The sequence below is a fragment of the Triplophysa dalaica genome, chromosome 3 (genome assembly GCF_015846415.1).
Source record: "Triplophysa dalaica isolate WHDGS20190420 chromosome 3, ASM1584641v1, whole genome shotgun sequence".
NCBI classification, from domain to species: domain Eukaryota; kingdom Metazoa; phylum Chordata; class Actinopteri; order Cypriniformes; family Nemacheilidae; genus Triplophysa; species Triplophysa dalaica.
This window is the reverse complement of record NC_079544.1, coordinates 7,663,654-7,682,772: the sequence shown is the minus strand read 5'-3', so window position 1 is coordinate 7,682,772 and position 19,119 is coordinate 7,663,654. Positions and strand designations below refer to the sequence as shown.

Here is a 19,119-nt window from a genome sequence, read left to right as displayed (position 1 = left end):
TTAGATGCATTTGCTTGTGCCTTGTACACATGTCATTTTCCTGCATCTTTTATTCACAATCTAGGCCACATCGGGATTAAATATATCCTATTCAGGGTTCATCTCTCCCAGGAGATAAAACAATCATTTTTAATCAATCATTGGAGATTTTCCTTATCTTTCTCAGAACCATGTAAGTCAGAACGCATCTTTTTATTTTTAATAATCAACCTGTGTGTCTACAATTTCAAAAGCGAACACAGCTGTAGCTCTACTTTATAAGTTTGATTGCCATGTTTATCTTTCAGTACAGTAAAGCATATGCTAGCATTTAGATGTGGACCCCATGCATGCATGTAAGGCTTTCAGCAGATGTCACATGACTGTGCAGAGGAATATCAAAGCAAGGGTGACATTTGTGGGCTGTGTATAAAAAAGGTCAAACTGGTCGGAGCTGATAGTGGAATGGTCCCGGTATTTGTGTTCTCTCTTAGTTGGACAGTTTCGGCATTGCTGGGGTAAATTGTTGATTTGTAATCGCAAGGTGCTTTGACAGTGCAAGTCATTGAGCCCCTTTAAAATCTGCTTGAACAAAATGATGCTATCAGCAATAACTGAAAAAAATTTCAAATAACTGGAGAGAAGCTGCAATAATAATACACGGATGATAATAGAGACTGAAAAATGCTCAACGTCTGCATTTATTTCTCCTGAGATCAGATTGCTAAAGTGGGTTGGCTTCCAGTAAATTTACTCCATTCAGAATCAGTATTTGCTTTATTGGCCAAGTGTGTAAGCACACGAGGAATTTGTTGATACTGTGGATACGTGTCGAGAGTTACTGGGTGACGCAGCTGTAATCAAAATTCCGTCAGTACTTTCCGTTGACATCGGTTATTTTATTCTTTTTTATGGTTTGTAAAACAATGTAGTGTCTGTTTTGTTGGTTTAAGAGAGGAATAACTACATTTTGGATATCTGGGATAGGATGTGGAAGAGATAATCCCCCCTTGTGTGACTGACAGTCATCAGTCTGACCTGCACTGTTATTGTTACAGGAATTTATGGTTACTGAGGTAAACGTAATGGTAAACCTGCCAAGTCTTTTCTATGATTATACAAGGACAGTTTTCATCTATATAGCTGACTTGACTAAATCTGCTACTGTGGCATAACAGATATTGAATATTTTGTGTTCATACTATCATATTTGGAAATGTGGTCCTTGGAAAGTTTTTAAACAGTCCTTGGTGGGCCATGAGTTACAGAAGTTTGAGAACGCCTGATGTAGAATGTACGTAACACTGTAAAACAATCTCGAGATCTCTCTGCAAAAGTAGAAAGAGACGAATTTGTATGAAATCACTTACAGTGTCTCCGTTTAAATGGTCGCAAAAGTGCTTGTAAAGCGATTCATCTTGTTCTTCTACGTTGCCGGTTCTGTGTCAGTTCTCTGGGATACTGCCGCATAGCAGTGAACTTTGGAACAGCAGCATTTCAAGTACCGAAACAAGCAAAATTCTGGTATTGAATCTTTTGGAATCTAACGTGTACCTGTACATTTTCAGAACCTCTTTACCAGGCAACCCTACCCTTGGGTTATTGAGGAATCACTGAAGAATGTTTTGCACGCTGTTCGCCAGAAGATTCAGGCAGAATTGTGGAAACATCTGGGGCTGGTGGACCAAAGGTGTAGATGTAATAGTTTGCTCGTAACTTTGGAGACATATTATTGACATTGTTACTGTATTTCATAAATTCGTGTAACGAATTACAAACTAAATACATAAAATTCTTCTTGAAGCATGTACATGCCGGTCCATAAGAAAGAGAGCAACCATGGATATCGTCTTTCAGACCCTTTGCCTGCCGCAGCTTCTCCATCAATTTTAAAGCTGAACCGATGCTAATTTGAGTTTTACTTCTTTCTTGATCCATAAGTTTATTCGTCAATGATTTTTACAAAACTATTTTTCAATTGGTAGATTGACTTGTTGTAGGTTCGTGAACAGGGTGTGCAGTGGTATGCAAAATACGATGGCGGAAAATGTACACATGACCAGTCACAGTGTCGGCCAGAAGGTTTTGATTGGGTGAACGTTTTTGGTCCTACGCCTTTCACAGACGATATATAATTATACAAATATAATTTGACCATTATAATTCTTGATTGCTATCAGGATAAAGAGATTTCCAACCAACTTGACAAAAAATGTTTCCGCACAGGATCACCCACCATGCCTTTAAGAGGACTTATTGTTGCTGAATCCTCTGTCGGAACGAAACAAAACATATACTACGTAATCTAAGCAACGTTAAATTGATTCTGTTTTTTCAAAGCTTAGGTATCACACGCTTACCATCAGAGAGTTAAATGGACTTTATTCAGAACAAATCAATGCCAATAATCAAAAACTTTCAATAATGGTAAAGACTATAACTTTAGTTTTTTGGAGTATTTAAAACTGTTAAGGAAGAAAAAAAGATATTGAGATATTTTTTATCTCATCAATTAGCCACAAGAGTCGTATTAAAATAAATGTTTCAGTAAACTTTTGTTTAAGACGCTTTTATTTGTTCTGTAAGGTTCTCTAGAGAGACTCCTGCCAAGATTTATTTGCAGAGGCAAAGTACCAAGAGTTTGAGTCTGTGTAGACCATTCTGTAAGCTCCAGTATTTATGTTTATTTTACTGTGTAGCCCAGATAAGAGTTACAGTATGGATTTGGCAAGTAAAACATGCTGACTCTCACCCAAGGCAACAAATAGAAGAATCGCAAATTGAGGGTGTCCCTCCTGCTGGTGCACTATTTTATTTCCCTGAGTTGCTTACAGAAAACAACTGCCAGTCCGTTTATTATTGGCACTTTGACAGATACCAGTATGAGTTAATGTCAAAGCATTTTATTACACCGCTTGCAACTTATTATTATGTAAAAACTCGACAGTGGTGTCATTCCAAGATTTGACAAATAGTACAAATGTGAGCTCTTGTAATACAAAGCAAAGTGATAATTCACCCAAAAATAAACCTTCAGTCATCATTTACTCGCCCGCATGTCATTTTAAACCTGTATGATTTTCTTCTGCAGAACACAAAAGAAGATAATTGTTAACCTTCACCCATTCAGATGCATTGGTTTTGTGTCCATACAATAGAAGTGAATGGGTTCCAACACTGTTTTGTTTCCAACTTTTATTGAAATGTCGGTTACGCTTTATTTTAAGGTCCAATTCTCGCTATTAACGAACCATTATCTACCACTTTTGCCTCGGTAAACTCCTTATCTGGTGCTTAATAATATTAAATAAGGTAGTTGCTAGATTTAGGTATTGGGTAGGATAAGGGATGTAGAACATGGTCATGTTGAATATGTGTTTTATAAGTACTAATAAACAGCCAATATTCTAATAATACGCATGCAAATAACCAACTAGTTAATAGTGAGAATTGGTCCCTATAATAAAATTTTACCGAAATATCTTCTTTTGTGTTCTGCAGAAGAAAGACATACAGGTTTGAAAGGATAACAGAACTTTTATTTTTGGGTGAGCTATTACTTGAATAAACAACATATGAATGCATTTAAATTATATTTATTTCAACGAAACTCGAACACACAAAATGTTTAGCTGTGAGGTAAGGGGATTGTAGAAGTATGTTCATATTGTTCAAATGAAAAAGCTGCCTTAGTCGCCTTAGTTGCCACCACAGAGATTACTCCTGTGATGTAGCATTAAATTGCTTTGCGAGACAGAGGACGGATCAACAGGGTAACAAAACAACCTGACAGCCCAGCCCATACCGAAAGCCTCTGTAGCATTTTCAATTAAAAACTTGAAAAGCAGCCAGCATGCAATGATGCTATTAGCAGGAGCAGTGCCGATGAAGCGCAGTCAGTGTGGTCTGGCACAATCAGTGTTGTTGCATTAAGAACAGTTACATCAGATGAGGCTACAGGGTACGTGAATCATTAAACGGAAGTCTATAGAAAAACTCCACGGCATCCCGCTGTTTTCTTATTCATCGTTATGATGGAGCGTAATTACTCGAAATAGAACGGCAGATTTGTTTTGCTTCGGGCTCGCACGCTCGTGCACCGGCCTTGTGTGACTCACTCGGGCATCCAGAGGTGTGGAGGAGGTCTTGTGGGGTCAGAGGAAAAGCTCAGCGGGCGTGCTGCTGTAGGATTTAAGCTTGCCGTACCCTCATTATTACACACTCTGGGTCATTGGAGATCTTTAAATAAAAAGACAGTCGTGTGTGTTGGCGTGGGCTTTTATGTAATGAAAGAGATGTTTGTGTATATGTCATCATGTTTTGCCATTTTCGCGGGAGCTCTCGGTCTAGGCTGATGTATAGCCTATCTGGAGCTTCAGAGTTGTGACTAGGGGGGTCGACAATGGGTCATGTTGCTTCTATGGTCACTTGGTTTCTAATTAGGGAGACAGGCCAAGCTATGATGACACTTTAAGCAAAACAAGTTGTTGTTTTATTTAGTGGTTAAGGGGACGTGTTATACTTCAAAGCTCAAGACTGGTTTGTGTCACATTGCATTTTCACTTTCAGCTTCGACAGAAAAATCACTTACGTGTGAAATCTTATCACGGTACGGCAGTCAAATTGTTTGATTTACGTGTCTGTCAATACGCCACGGACTGCCCTTCATCTAAAATAATATCTTATGCAGAGGCTGTAGAGGAAGGTGTGAGAGCTTTGTGCGCCAGCAGTGATGATGTGCTGGAAGGCTGGCGTCAGCGAGGTGCCAGTCTGCACGCCCACTCTAGCCAACCGGAGTATACTGCCGGCGGACGGTGCGCTTTTTTACTCATGTCTTACTGCTGGAGAACAGATCTCATTAAGTCTCGGCAGTTATTTATGTGTCCGCAGCATAGCCAAGCATACTTCAATGAAATGATCTGTGTATCAATAGGTCAGCTGTCACAGGCACGCTTATGAAAGGTTTTGTTGTACATAGCAACACGGTTTTCAGTGTTGTCAGTATTTTCACCATTCAGCTTAGAGGCCGGTTTCATAGACAAGGTTTAAGTTGTTTGAGCTGTCTTAACTGAAAATAACTTGCCCTAAAATATCTTCAAATATTTCAGTGCCATTGCTTTGTCTCAAGATGCACACCAGTAATTTATTTATTTTTGAAGTGACTTATAATTTAACAAATGCATAGTCTTGTCTTAAGCTAAGCCTTGTCTGTGAAAACAGGGCTAGATGTCAATATTTTGTGGTTTAAAAGCCAATGTAAGGTCTCTCTTAAATAATTGAAAGCAGTTTTTTATTTTTAAAGCACCAAAATAATGTAAAATAATGCACCAAATAAGCTTAGTCAGGTAAGTGTGGCTTTAGAATTGTGCCACCTATAATGTTCCATATTCCTTGAGCAACAATTTTGTTGGGAATTATTGCCTCTGGTATGTGCATTTTAATTCACAGAATTCCTTGTCTCTTAAAAACTAGTTTTTTTGTCACGTACATATATCCCTCATATTAAATGCCCAGTGTGTAATTTTTTGGAGGATCTATTGACAGAACTGTATAAAGACCTTACTACATACTGAAGCGTTATGTTTTACTTAAGAATGAGCTATTTCTGTCGACTTACACCTCGGGTCTGCTTTCATGAAATATTGTAGCCATGTTGTTTCTACAGAAGCACTAAATGGAAAAACTGCTCTGTAGAATGTGCTTCATAAATATGTTATCTCATTTCGCGAAAGAACTGAAAACATGACGGCATCTTCTGTGTCACCCTCTATTGTACTTCGAGGGGAAACGGTGGAGGGAGCCTTTCGTTGCAATTCGCAACCTCACAGCTTAAAGCCACTAGAAATCACACAATGGTCCTTAAAATAGAAAACTTGTGCACTATACAGACTGATATTTTTCTGATGTCTGGACTCTATCATCAGTGGTTTAAGAAAATATAAACCGATGGTTCGATATATTGCTAATACATACATTCTCTGAGAGTTTAAATTTCAGGTAAATGCAAATGTCACGTCCATAATGCATAAAATAATTTTTAAAGGGTCTAGTTCACTGGGGATGCAAATACCATCACCACCACAACCCTTGGTATTCATGATACTGTGGCCACAAAACTTATCACCATAGTTCTAGGTGTAATATCAATTTGTCACATTTTCATCATATCATTTCCCTCTCTGCTTGTGCTAACTTTTTCCCTCTCACTGCATAAAGACACACGAGAAATGAATATTTTAGGAAACGGATCTCACGGTTCATAGAATGAGAAATTGCATGCAGCTGAGATGCATCTGGTATAAATCTCCTCCGAGGAAGGTATTTAAAGTATATAAGTCTTAGATGTTTGCTGTTATTATTATTTTTTTATGCGAGTATAAAGTCTGTGGGTCTCATGTGTAGAGGCGAATTTGAGTTTCATGTGAAGGATGAATGACATGGTTCTGCCTAGCACAGAACCCTCATAAGATGCCCCAGTGACTGCTTTCCATAAGAGGCCCGTGTTCTTCCTCACACAGTTTTATCTGAGAGGCCCATTGATCCTGAAATCACAGACCACTTCCCACAGGAGAGGTCGTGGGCTGTGTCTCTTCACACCTGTCAGTGGAGTACCCAGACTCTTTCACAGATGATAAAGTCTTCATATAAGCAATGTTTTGTTTTTCGGTTTTAAATAGATCAAATTTTTGCTATTGCTAGATTTTACACTTAAAGTAGTACACCAGCATTATATATAAATATATGAGGTATAAGGGATGCACAATAAATTATCAGCAATATCGGCAATAAAATTTAATTAAGATAATAAAATTAAGCCGATAAATTGTAGCCGATAAATGATGAATCATTTTCTCTGGTTATACCACTTCAGCTGCACGCTGCTCACAGTTAAAATCCAATACAGATACTGTCTTTCTGTCATGATCATTCACTTACTGTTATTAGCAAAACATTGTTAATGTAGGTACAGTATAGGTACATAGATATTTAAGAATGTTTAAATAATAGGAAAATACACATTTTTTATAGCCGATTGCTGTCTGAATGATTTCTGTCTGGACCACAGTCAGACATGTGGCTATTAAGAACACTTTTCTGGGTTGCTTTGGAAGCAGGGACGGATTATGACTTCAAAGGACCTCGGGGCCAGATACCTCCAAGGCCCCCCCCCCCACAATTTTTCTGTTCTTTTCCTTGGAAAGTAAAGGTTAAGATGATAATGAATATTAAAACCCTTCTTGCTCTGCGTCAAATGCTTGCGCAGCGCTAAAAATGATCTGTACAGGGTTCATGTAAGTCTAATATTAGCTAGACAGCGAAAAATCAACAATGGACAAAATGAAGGCCTATGAAACACACGTCTTTTGTCAAATATACACGTATTTAATGCATCACATAAATAAATATTTTTTACAATGAAATGTCCCTTTGATACATTTCTGTAAACATCAAATTATCAATCAAAAGATTCAGAAAATGCTATTTAAATGTGCTGTAATTAATTAATAAATTTAATTTAATCTAGTAAATTAAAGAAAACATAAAAACATTTTGCCATGATTTGTTGATCATTTCATTTTTTTTCACGGTATCCACAGAGGCCTTGTATATGGTATGAGACCCATATATAAACATTTGTTTTCATGGTTTTCTGTACCAAACTGGATGGTGCAATCTTGAAGCCACTGGCCCCATTAGTCCGGTCAGTAATCCGTCCCTTTCAAGAAGAACATCTATAATTAGTTAATTAAAAATAATTACTAGAAAAGTTCAATACTTAAAGAATCTTTAACTAGTGTAAATTTGACTAAGTACATGATTTTCATGGAAAAAGAGAATTAATGGTTCTGCTGTGAATGTTTTCAAAGGAAAGCAGTGGTCCACTATTTGCCTTTTGTTTCGGTCTCAGAAAATGTTATATTCATATTTAGTTACTATTTATCAGCCAATATATTGATTATCGGCTTCCAGTTTTAATTAATTATCGGTTACCATTATCAGCCGATATTGCATCCCTAACATATACACTCACCTAAAGGATTATTAGGAACACCTGTTCAATTTCTTATTAATGCAATTATGGTGGTGTTGTAATGGTGTGGGGGATGTTTTCTTGGCACACTTTAGGCCCCTTAGTGCCAATTGGGCATCATTTAAATGCCACAGCCTACCTGAGCATTGTTTCTGACCATGTCCATCCCTATATGACCACCATGTACCCATCCTCTGATAGCTTCTTCCAGCAGGATAATGCACCATGTCACAAAGCTCGAATCATTTCAAATTAGTTTCTTGAACATGACAATGAGTTCACTGTACTAAAATGGCCCCCACAGTCACCAGATCTCAACCCAATAGAGCATCTTTGGGATGTGGTTGACCGGGAGCTTCGTACATCCCACAAATCTCCATCAACTGCAAGATGCTAACCTATCAATATGGGCCGACATCTCTAAAGAATGCTTTCACCGAGTTTACTCCACTTTGTTTTATTGCAAATATTATTGGCCCCTGTAAGATTGAAGTTGCTAGTGATGCCAAATGCCTAAATGTAAATGTAAATGTAGTGATGTTCCTTACTGTTTAACTTGGGAAAACATATCGTTGTGCTTCACCTTGAGATGAAGCTTTAGAGAAATATTATAAAAAAGCAACGAGGACATATGGATCTGTGATCTAGCTGACTGTCTTCTGTTCATTGAAGTTCTCCTTCACTCTTTTATATACTGAAAGATTTAGAACAAAGCACATGCAACACTATCAGCGGCCCTCAGTGAAGTGTTAATGATGTTGAGGTTTCAGGTTTGGGTTCACACAAGTACCAGTCTGTCAATGGAAGTATTCTTTTAGTATTTTGTCTCATAACCTTGTGTACCAGTTTTTTGAGCAACACATACAACACATCTACCCTTTGGCATAGTCGCGTCCTAATTTGCTGACATCTTTACTGCTAAAGCAAGTCTCACAGTAAATAAATGAGCCGGCAAAGCTGCTGCTGTTTTTCATGCGTGTCACGTGATCAGTCTGGGTGTCAGATGAGCTGCGCTGTGGGATCTGCGCTGCTTTACTGCAGACTGAACGGCGTGCGTGAGACCCCAGTGGTGATACAGCCTATTCAAACAATCATCATTTTTTAAAATCCATTTGTTTCTGCGAGTGATGCAATGTAAAGCTCTTGTTAACTTGTGTATCTTTGTGTTTTAGGTAAGCCCTCAGCTTTCCTTAGGATCGCTTTCAGTCCCTTTTCTCAAAATGCTGACAGCATGTGTTTGATTTCAGATGTAAAAGTGAAATGAGTTTGAAAACCACTTCTGTGCAGATGATGCATGTTGTTCTGCTGTCAGGAAAGTGAGGCGTGAAATTGCCAGAGAGCCCCAGCAACTGTTGCTAACGCTTTTTCTCAGTTTGCTTTCAACCTTCTATTTCTTTCTCATGTGCAACTCCCAGTGACAGTATAGTTATTTTAATTTATTTAATGAACACATTATTCATTAACCTTTATTATGTAAACAGATAATATTTGGCATATGTTCATTAAAAAACAAAGATATTGTAGGCAGTAAAACTTCACAGTAAAGTTGCATTCGTTAACCTTATATAACAACGAGTAATACTTCTAAAAAAGTTAAAAAGTTACAGATTGCAGCTTTAAAGCGGGCGTAACACATTTCTGTCTATCTCATATTAATCTTGAGTACCTATAGAGTAGTATTGCATACTTCGTATCTTCGTGGGTCAAACTAAAGAGTATTTAGTTTGATCACATTTATAAAAGATAGATACAGCTTTACGATTGCTTCCGAAACCATATGGCGCATGCGGGGGGGAGGGGTAGGCTGAACCAAATCACGTGCGCACCCATTGTCAACAATACACAGACATCAGTTTCACTCACTGCATGAGGTTCATGTCCGGCATCTTTTAGTGCTGGGACGGCTCCATATATCAGTTTCAAACGATCTTCAAATCCAGCGTTATATTCACCGTTTATATAACATTCATCATTTAAATTTACGCATTTGGCAGACACTTTTATACAAAGGCACTTACATTGCTTTATCTAATACATTTATACATCACTGGGATCGAGCCCACAACCTTGCGTTGTTAACGCAATGCTCTTACCACTGAGCTACTGGAAAACCGTCATCAACCAAATGCAGTGAACAAACAAACACCTGAACTTCGCGAACGCATGCTCTCTCTCTCTCTCCTGTTTACAAGTGAAAGTGACGTCTGCGCATGCACCTTCTCCTGCTCTCCTGTGGCCGTGCTTTTCGTGGAGAATTGTCTAATAAGGGACTAAGAATTTGTTAGGAAACATTTTAATATGATCGAAAAAAACTTTCCGAAACCTGTACGATCGCTGGGGGAGTGTGTCGAGCACAGAAATACTACGTAATACGCCCAACTCGTTTTTTGACAAGTTGACCATGTTAAGCATGAGAAGACCGCACGTTTAACAGTTAACATGACACATCGTTGCAGGGCCGCCTTAATAAATATTTCATGCTGAAAACATTAATGTTCATGTTAGGTAATGCATTTAGTTATGTTAACATATACAACCTTATAGTAATATTATAATATTGTAATACTATGGTGGTAAAAATCGGCATACTGTAGATGCCTTGGAGTACATATTTATATACCTGCTAGCATCAAGGCTCTAGATATGTTCACATTTCAATAAAACTTGTTCACAACTTAAAAAATGGCTAGTCTAGAGAAATGCAACATAATTGCATTATCATGGGTTTGTCATTTGCCCAGCAGCCTCAGGCAACGCAATATATCAGTGAGACTGGCTGCTGTGCCCAGCCATCCCATGGCGTCCTGCTTTGATTTTACTGCACACAGCAACCTGCACGGCGATAATGGATACAGACTCCCTCATTATCTCCATCAGTCACTGATGCTCGCACACAGAGACTGGGTACAAGGAAGAGTCGCTTATATAATGAGACGAATATGATCAAAATGATAGTTAGGAGCAAAGGTCAGCTAATAGAAGATCCAGTGCTGGGGCGATTATTGAATGTTTAGGTGATTTAGAATTGATATACAAAGGTATTGAAAAAAGATCAGTCAATGTCTTAGTCCCATAATGTCTGAGCAGTTATGGCTCAGAGGTCTGTTTGCAGGAATAAATCTTGTTCAACTGGCAATTTTTAAGTAATTCAGTCTAAATTAAAATTCCATTATTTTGTCAGCAGTTTTTTGGTTTTGTTGGAATTTGTCTTGTATTCCTATGCTTTTTATGTCATGTTTGGCTTTTATTTTGTAATACTGATTAGTAAGTTTTGAGTTCCTTGTGCAATGGATTTGGCTTGATTATTCCATTCAGTTGTGCTCGAAAGTTTGCATATAGTTCAATATGATCAAGGACGGCTTTTAAAATAAATCTGCATCGTAAAGCCTTAGCATCTTTTCTTGAAAATGTTACAAAAATATAACATTGGAGAGTAAGAATTTTAAATAGGGGGATGTCATTATGAAATCAATTAGATTTTTTCTAATACACATTGCTCAAGCACCGACCATGAGCTGGGTCTGGAGCAGTTCTCTATAAATGAATTGTCTCAATCTCTTGTTGGGTGTTCTCCAAACGTATAAGGCATCATAAGTAAAGAAAAAATGGGTTTGACAGAAGAGCAGTTAGCATGTCAAGAATGGGGTGTATCCATACGGAGCGATGACGTACTTTCGATAAAATCTCAGCCACCTGAGCCACTTCTACTCTCATTGCGCTGAGGTCATTTGTGAAAAAAAGTTATAATGATGTGATTAAGAAGAAATCGTTCATATTTCAGAAAACCGACAACACTACGGCTGAACTTTGAAATGTGCCTTTTTAAACATGCCTTGAATAAGTGAAAAATGTACTTCATACTTGTGAATGTTGCTTGAAACTGATAGCTTGAAGCGCTTCTCCTTTTTGGTTATCAAAGTATGATGTAGTGTTTGGATAATAAGCCTAATGCGTAGTGCATTTTACACATTGAGATGGATGCAGTTGATCGGACAGAAGTTGGAAGGTCATTCTACCAATTCTCTTTTCTTGTTATTTGTTTATGCTAATTATGTTGTGCGTCTCACTGAGATGAAAAACAGGGAAACTCCAGAAAGAGGTACTAGTTTTTCAAGGGTATTTTGACATTATCAGAACTTGTTTATCCACCTGTATCCACTGAATATGCAAATGGTTTTAAGTCCTTCGTGGTAAATTGTTTGTTTGCACCTGAGGCATTTGGACGGTTTAAGTGTGATGCAAAACTATGTGAAGCAAATTACCATAATTTCTAAAGTATGAAAAATCTGTAATCACTTGATGGCATCGTAGTAAAGTTCAAAAACACCCTTTAACAGCAGGTCACTGAAAGCTTACACAGTGATTTAAAGTATATAAAATTACTCACCTGCCCAAAAATTTAAATTCTGACATCATTTACTCACCCACTTGACATTTCAAACCTGTATGACTTTCTTTCTTACACGTAACACAAAAGAAGATATTTTTAAGAATGGTACAGAAAACCCCATGAGTTCAGCTCAGCAGGGAAATCAATGCAGCGCTTCCAACTCATTACGTCTCACACAGCAGTTTACACATTTGTGTTACGGAGTTTCATACCATCTAATGATGAAAGCCAATGATGCTCATCCGTGTGAATAATAATGCTAAGGAAACAGCTTGTCCTGCGCTGGATCCGGACATTTTGTGTGTGTGTGTGTCTGTGTGTGTGCCAGCGTATCTCACGACACATCCGTGGTTTTCTCTAATATTCTAAACGACTGCTGCTGTGGAGGATCTCATAAAGAGATCCATATGCAAATGTTGGTTGAAATCTGAATATTGATCTGATATCTTCCCACAGAAGCTATTTAAGAGTTAAAAGAGACGACAGAGCGATTTCTCTTGAAGTGCTTGGATAAATTGTAAAGACTGGTGTGATATTAAACTTGCCAGAGATGAAAAGCCTATATGATCTACCTGACAACAGAAATCGGTCGTTTTTATAGTTATAGTTATAAAGACACATTTTCTGCAAGGCTAAGCTGTATTCATATTCTTTAAACATTCTGGTTGGTGTTCTTTCTAAATTTCCTAACTTTAATTGTTTCTACAAATTATCCATTCCTAAGCACTTTTCACATACAATATAGTGTTTTGCTGATCATATCTGTGTTTGCTTTGCTATATTTTTTTATTTGAAAAAAGTATTTAGCAAATATGATTTGTGCATAGCCAAATAAATTAGAGCTGTCAAAAGATTAATCGCGATTAATCGCATCCAGAATAAAAGTTTGTGTTTACATCATATATGTCTATGTACTGTGCATATTCATTTTTTATTCATAAATACAAACACATACTCATGTGTACATATTTAGGAAAATATTTACATTTATTTATTTATATTAACAAATAATTGAAATTATATATAAATGTTTATTAATTTTTAGGTTTTTCTTAAATAAATGCATGGATGTGTGTTTAAATAAATACAAAATTATGTTGCACAGTACACAGAAATATATTATGTAAACACAAACTTTTATTCTGGATGTGATTAATCGTGATTAATCTTTTGACAGCCCTAAAATAAATACAAAGTACAAACTCAGCATAATGAAACAAATACTACATGGGAATCAAATGGTGTATTAGCCAGGCAACTTGTGAAAAGTTACAAATTGCCTTAAGATTGTTTTGGGGTTAAATTTACACAACCAAATGCTAATGTTGCCTTGCTAACACTAGTGTTCCCTTTAGAAAATGCACATCTAGCCTCTATGTCCTGTATTTGTTTAAGTATTGACCATCTCTAAATTCAAATACGCAACAGCAGCTTAATGGACTAGACCTATTGAACTGCGCTGTTTTGGCTAAACGTTTTTTTTATTTAATACATAGTTTTTCAGCGTTTTAACGAAGGGCAACATCTTCTTCCCTGTTCTGCACATTGTCTTTGTTTAGTCATGTTTGTTTACTAGCCTATCTTTATGTCTCTTTTTCTGCAAGCCTTTAAAGTGTGCGGCAGGAAGAATTCTCTGCTCATTCGCTCTCTCTCCCTGTGTTTGATGTCTCAAAGCTGCACCATCTTTGCCTTCAACCCATTCTGTCTCCATCTGTAACTCGGATAATAAACACAAACCTGCCTCTAATGAGAACCATAAAGCCTCTGCTATTTGATTTCTTTTCTTGCTTAAATTAGGTGGGAGTATTTTTCTGCCCTTGTGAAACATCCCGGTTGGTGTGCATGCTAAATTTAATAGCCTCTTTTCTCTTATTGCCCACCAGGTTTGTGTGGAATTTTGCAACAAAGGATTCCTGTGTGCCCTGGAATATATCAACTTAAAATGAGACACTGTTGAGCGTGAGTATGTGTTCATGTCTTCCCCAAATATTGTGTTTGATAATGAGCTTGTTGAAATTCCACTTTCTGATTTGCTTGTGGTGTTTCTACGACGTCATTCAGATTAGAATTGTTCTTAACCTTATTCTAATTTGCGTTATAATAATATGATGAGATGTGGTTTATTGTGTAGCTCTCTTGTTCGGTTTGTACTAGCTGTTTTCATGTAAGGACACAAAGTCATCGGTGAGAAACTGCAGACAGATGGGGTATTACACACATCTACGCCCACATGCATTCATCTCTTGACAAGTCTGTTTAATACATTTAGACAGGTGAAATAATCCTTTGCGGTTTTGCATATCTGCTGTTCCCAAATGGCAAATTTGGCAATCCAGATGTTTGTGAATTTCCCCCACTGAATGTAGCTTTAGGGAGTTTGTGCTGAAAAGACAGACGTTATTAGAGATGATGTCCACACCTGACTTCTTAAACAGTGTGACAGTGTTTGTGAGGCTTCAGAAGAAAGATTAGAAAAAAACAAGTGTTAACCATATAAAACCAGCCTGGAACCAGCACATGGCATGCAGGTCCTTTGAATGAGAGTGAAGGCTTTTAATGTTCACCCAAAAAGGAAATGATGTCATCATTAACCCTTTGCGACTTACTTTCTTTGCAGAACACAAAAGACGATATTTTGTTAACCGGCACCCATTCACTTGCATTGGTTTGTGTGTCCAAGAGGGTGAGTTAATGATGTCAGAATTTTCATTTTTGGGCGAACTATCAATGGCTGTCTTTATGTACTTTATAGAAAGATTATCAAACACATACTGATATGAGTTCCTGGAGTGCATTTGCACTACAACAGAACACCTTCATGTGTTGTTTTACCACTCGTTTATTTGATGTGATTTCACGTTTAAAGATCAGGTAACACGCAGTTTCTGCCAATCTCATTTTAATCTTGAGTTCCTACAGTAGTATTGCATACTTCGTATCTTCGAAGTGGATTTACTTTGATCAAATTTATAAAAGATAGGTACAGCTGTACGATTATTTCCGGAAAAGTACGAGCCCCTGGAGGTGTGCACAATAAGTTAGTCATGGGGGCCAGTTCATGAAAAGCATCCCAAATGAGGATCCGGAGAGATATGGCATGCAATATGAGGGATGACATCTGTAAAAAAAATCCCATATTCCGTTTTTTCTGTATTTTTCTGGACTCACAAAGGATGTTTGATAGTTGCTTTTCTCACATGAAACAGAAACAGTTCATGAGCACGCGTTCTCTGAAAGCTCGACGAGCACACGAAAAACAATTGCAGATTACCTATAAAATCACCATCTGAATATTTCTAAAGTTATTCATGCACAATTAGAATTTTGTAAAATTTTGTAAATAAATCCTTTGCCAGATTCTGTGCCATTCCACATTATACTTTAAAATCTGTTTATGCCTGGATTCCACGAGTAAATCATAGGGCCCTAAATATGGGAACCTCCATGAACCCTGGCGGAGTGAAGCGAGCACAGAAATACTACTACAACTATAAATTGACCATGTTAAGCTTGAGAAGCCAGAACGTTTATTAGTGTAAATATTACTTATATATCTTTAATGCATGGGATTAGATGTTAAAACAGAAGCGATTGCAAATTAATAAAAAAAATCATCAAATTTAGAATTTGCCTAAAAACAAAAATACTTTCATCATTTACTCACTCTTGTGCCGTCGAGCTTAGTATGATTTCCAATTAAGATCTTTAAAAATGTTTAATTTTATCAGTGGGTTTCCTGTGTTAAGACTCACTCTAGAGTTTGCTGAACTTATAACCATCTTTTGTCTGGTACCATATATTTTAATAGATGCTACAACAATCCCACGCTGCTGTGACACATAATGGCTGGAGCGACTTAGAATAGAATAACTGTGACATCTGAAAGGAAATATTATTCAGTCCAGAACAACAGGCCTCAGAGTCGAAGTCAATCTCAAGAGATGCTTTTGATGACTAACTCAAAATGACGTCCATTGACTGTGAGGTGACAGCCATGAACTGCGGAAGATACAAGTTTTTTGTGGGTGTAGTTCAGTGAGATTACATTCAGATTCTGCTGGTGTATGTTCTTGAAATGAACCCATGCCAAATAAGAATATAAAGTCACATCTTATGCATAATGAACCTCATTATTATAAACTTAATGAAAATTCAAGAATATCCTAAAGATTTAGGATTTTTCCTAAAGCCCTAATAGAATCAACCTGTTGTGTCTGTTTTCAATGTTGATTAAACCGGAAGGCTTCATAAATGTAACTTCTCGGAAATTATTTCTGAAAGACTTGTTTTGACATTGAACTGCATCAACAAACCACAAACCATGTCGATTATGAAGAGATTAGAAATCCTTATAAAATATGAAAAATGGGGTCTGCATAAATAAATGATCCCTTTACTCTGAATTAGAGATGCCTGAGGTTGCGGGGAACTTCTTGAAAAAATAGGCCATGTTTTGCCGTTCAAGTGTGTGGTTGGCCCTCTTTTATGGGTGAGAGCAAAAAAAAGGAATTTTTTGGCAGCAGCGATCGTGTCGCAGCAGAAGGTGAAACACGTGGTGAGGGATGCTCTTTCTCAGAGTTGTCTGTGTCGCCCATGGCGAGAGCTTGGCTCATTAAAATTCTAGTTTAATATCTCCATGTTTACCCTTTTCTTTTTCTGGGTTGTGCGTGAGGTGAAATTAAGAGATGAAATTTAGCAAGTTTTGCCAGTTTTTATTAGTAGTATTTACTAAATCAGAGGATTTAAAGGATATAAAGACCTTACTTAATGAAGCGTTTCGTTTTTACTACCTTGGAATGAGATATTTCTACTTAAATACACTTAGTTCTGTGTCAGCCATCTTAGTGCTTAGAGAGGGAGGGGTGGAGTGAGCCGTAGGTTGCGATTCAAAACCTCACCGCTAGATGCTGCTAAATTTCATACACTGGACCTTGAAGCTATTAATTAACATAATTCATATTTAATAGTAGGATAATTAATATAGCCCTGCGATGGGTTGGCACTCCATCCAGGGTGTATCCTGCCTTGATGCCCGATGACTCCTGAGATAGGCGCAGGCTCCCCGTGACCCGAGGTAGTTTGGATAAGCGGTAGAAAATGGAATGGAATGGATAATTAATATAAACCTTTCTTTGCAGTCCCATGTTTGCCGTTTTTTGTTGAAAATAGCTGTTTAAATAAGTAACATGTTGGCTGGCTTAATAGCAGACTTGAAAGCGCTCTCATACTTCCGTCTCAATTTACAGCTTTTCACATTTCCTTCGCACATGAGTCTTAAATAAATGCACTAGCAATCAATTACTCTTTCTTTTACAGAACCCTCAGAGCATCTGAGTACTTTACATAAAGCATGACATTATAGGTTGTGCATGTACCCCCAGGATGTACTATTGCTTCTTTGAACGTTTCTGTTTGCATTTCTCCTCAGGAAGCGGTCATTCAACCCGCTCTGATGAGAAAATGTATTTCCTGTCTGTCGTTTTCATCTTAACGGATCATTTAATCTCAGCTTTATACCTGTAATTCACTGCTATTCCCTTTCATCTTCAATAACAATTACTGAATGCAATTTCTCCAATTAACATGTCAGTCAGCAGTGTGTTCAGCTCATATTAAACATATTTTACACCCTCTTATTAAGTGGGTTCTGTAACTTAGATTGCATATCCTGAGACGTAATTCTCTGCATGGCAGCAGAAATAAGAAACCACCCTGCAAGACACAAATGAGAAACAGTCCTATAGCAAAGGCAGTTTTTCTCCCCATTACCTTTGACCTACAAACACGCATGTGAGTCAAACTTGTACTCACCAGTCTCACTGACTCACTGCTCACATGGGAGGCACAAGCTCCAAATATAAATGTGAATGTCTCTTTTTTTATTTTCATGATGATGTAATTCAATCATTAGATTTTGCTCTTGTGTTATGTTGAACCCTGAGATATTTTACTGACAGCAGATCTGGTCATTTTAAAGGGATAGTTCACCCAAAATGAAAATTCTGTCATCACGTACTCTCCCTCTTGTCATTTCAAACCTGTATGACTTTAATTCGAATGCAGATCACAAAAGACAATACTTTGAAGAATGTTGGCAACCAAACAACGGTGATACCCATTGACTGTTTTGTGTTGATACAATAGAAGTGGATGTGTAAAACCGTTTTTTGGTTATCAACATTCTTCAATTAGAAATGACAAGACGATAAGTACATAATGACAGAATTTTCATTTGTATGTGAACTATAGAGGCACTGTAGTAGGCCGTTGTCAAGAAGAAACAGGTTTGTCTAATGCTCTCTATTGGTGTATCACTTTAATGAAGTTGGGGAGAGTGGATGAACCCGAAAGCTGAAATTCTAAGCTTGCTTCCAAACTTGACTGGGCACCAAAGAGCGGGCACCAGCGAGTGATGTTTATAGGGCCATTTATATGTTTCGTGCCATTTTTGTTCACGTTTTTCCACATCCACACTCAAAAATATATTTGTTTTATATATTTAAGGATTTACAAAATATCTTCATGGAACATGACTTTAATATCCTAATGATTTTTGGCATAAAAGAAAAATGTATCGTTTTGACCCATACAATGTATTGGTGAATATTGCTACAAATATACCCGTGCTACTTAGGACGGGTTTCTGGTCCAGGGTCACAAATTAGGGTTTTCTTTGTTTCCATTATTCAGAAGAACTGTACTTCAGCCTCCACTGAAG

At 37.4% G+C, this 19,119-nt stretch overlaps 1 protein-coding gene across 2 annotated transcripts in view; it reads left to right on the top strand.

The window, feature by feature from the left end:
• The window catches only part of dlgap1a (discs, large (Drosophila) homolog-associated protein 1a), a 91,280-nt gene that overhangs the window by 17,490 nt on the left and 54,671 nt on the right, over positions 1-19,119 (top strand). For both annotated transcript variants that reach the window (XM_056744438.1, XM_056744437.1), the window contains exon 2: positions 14,285-14,360. The gene's annotated coding sequence lies outside the window, so the exon portion shown is untranslated. The remainder of the gene's footprint in view (positions 1-14,284; positions 14,361-19,119) is intronic.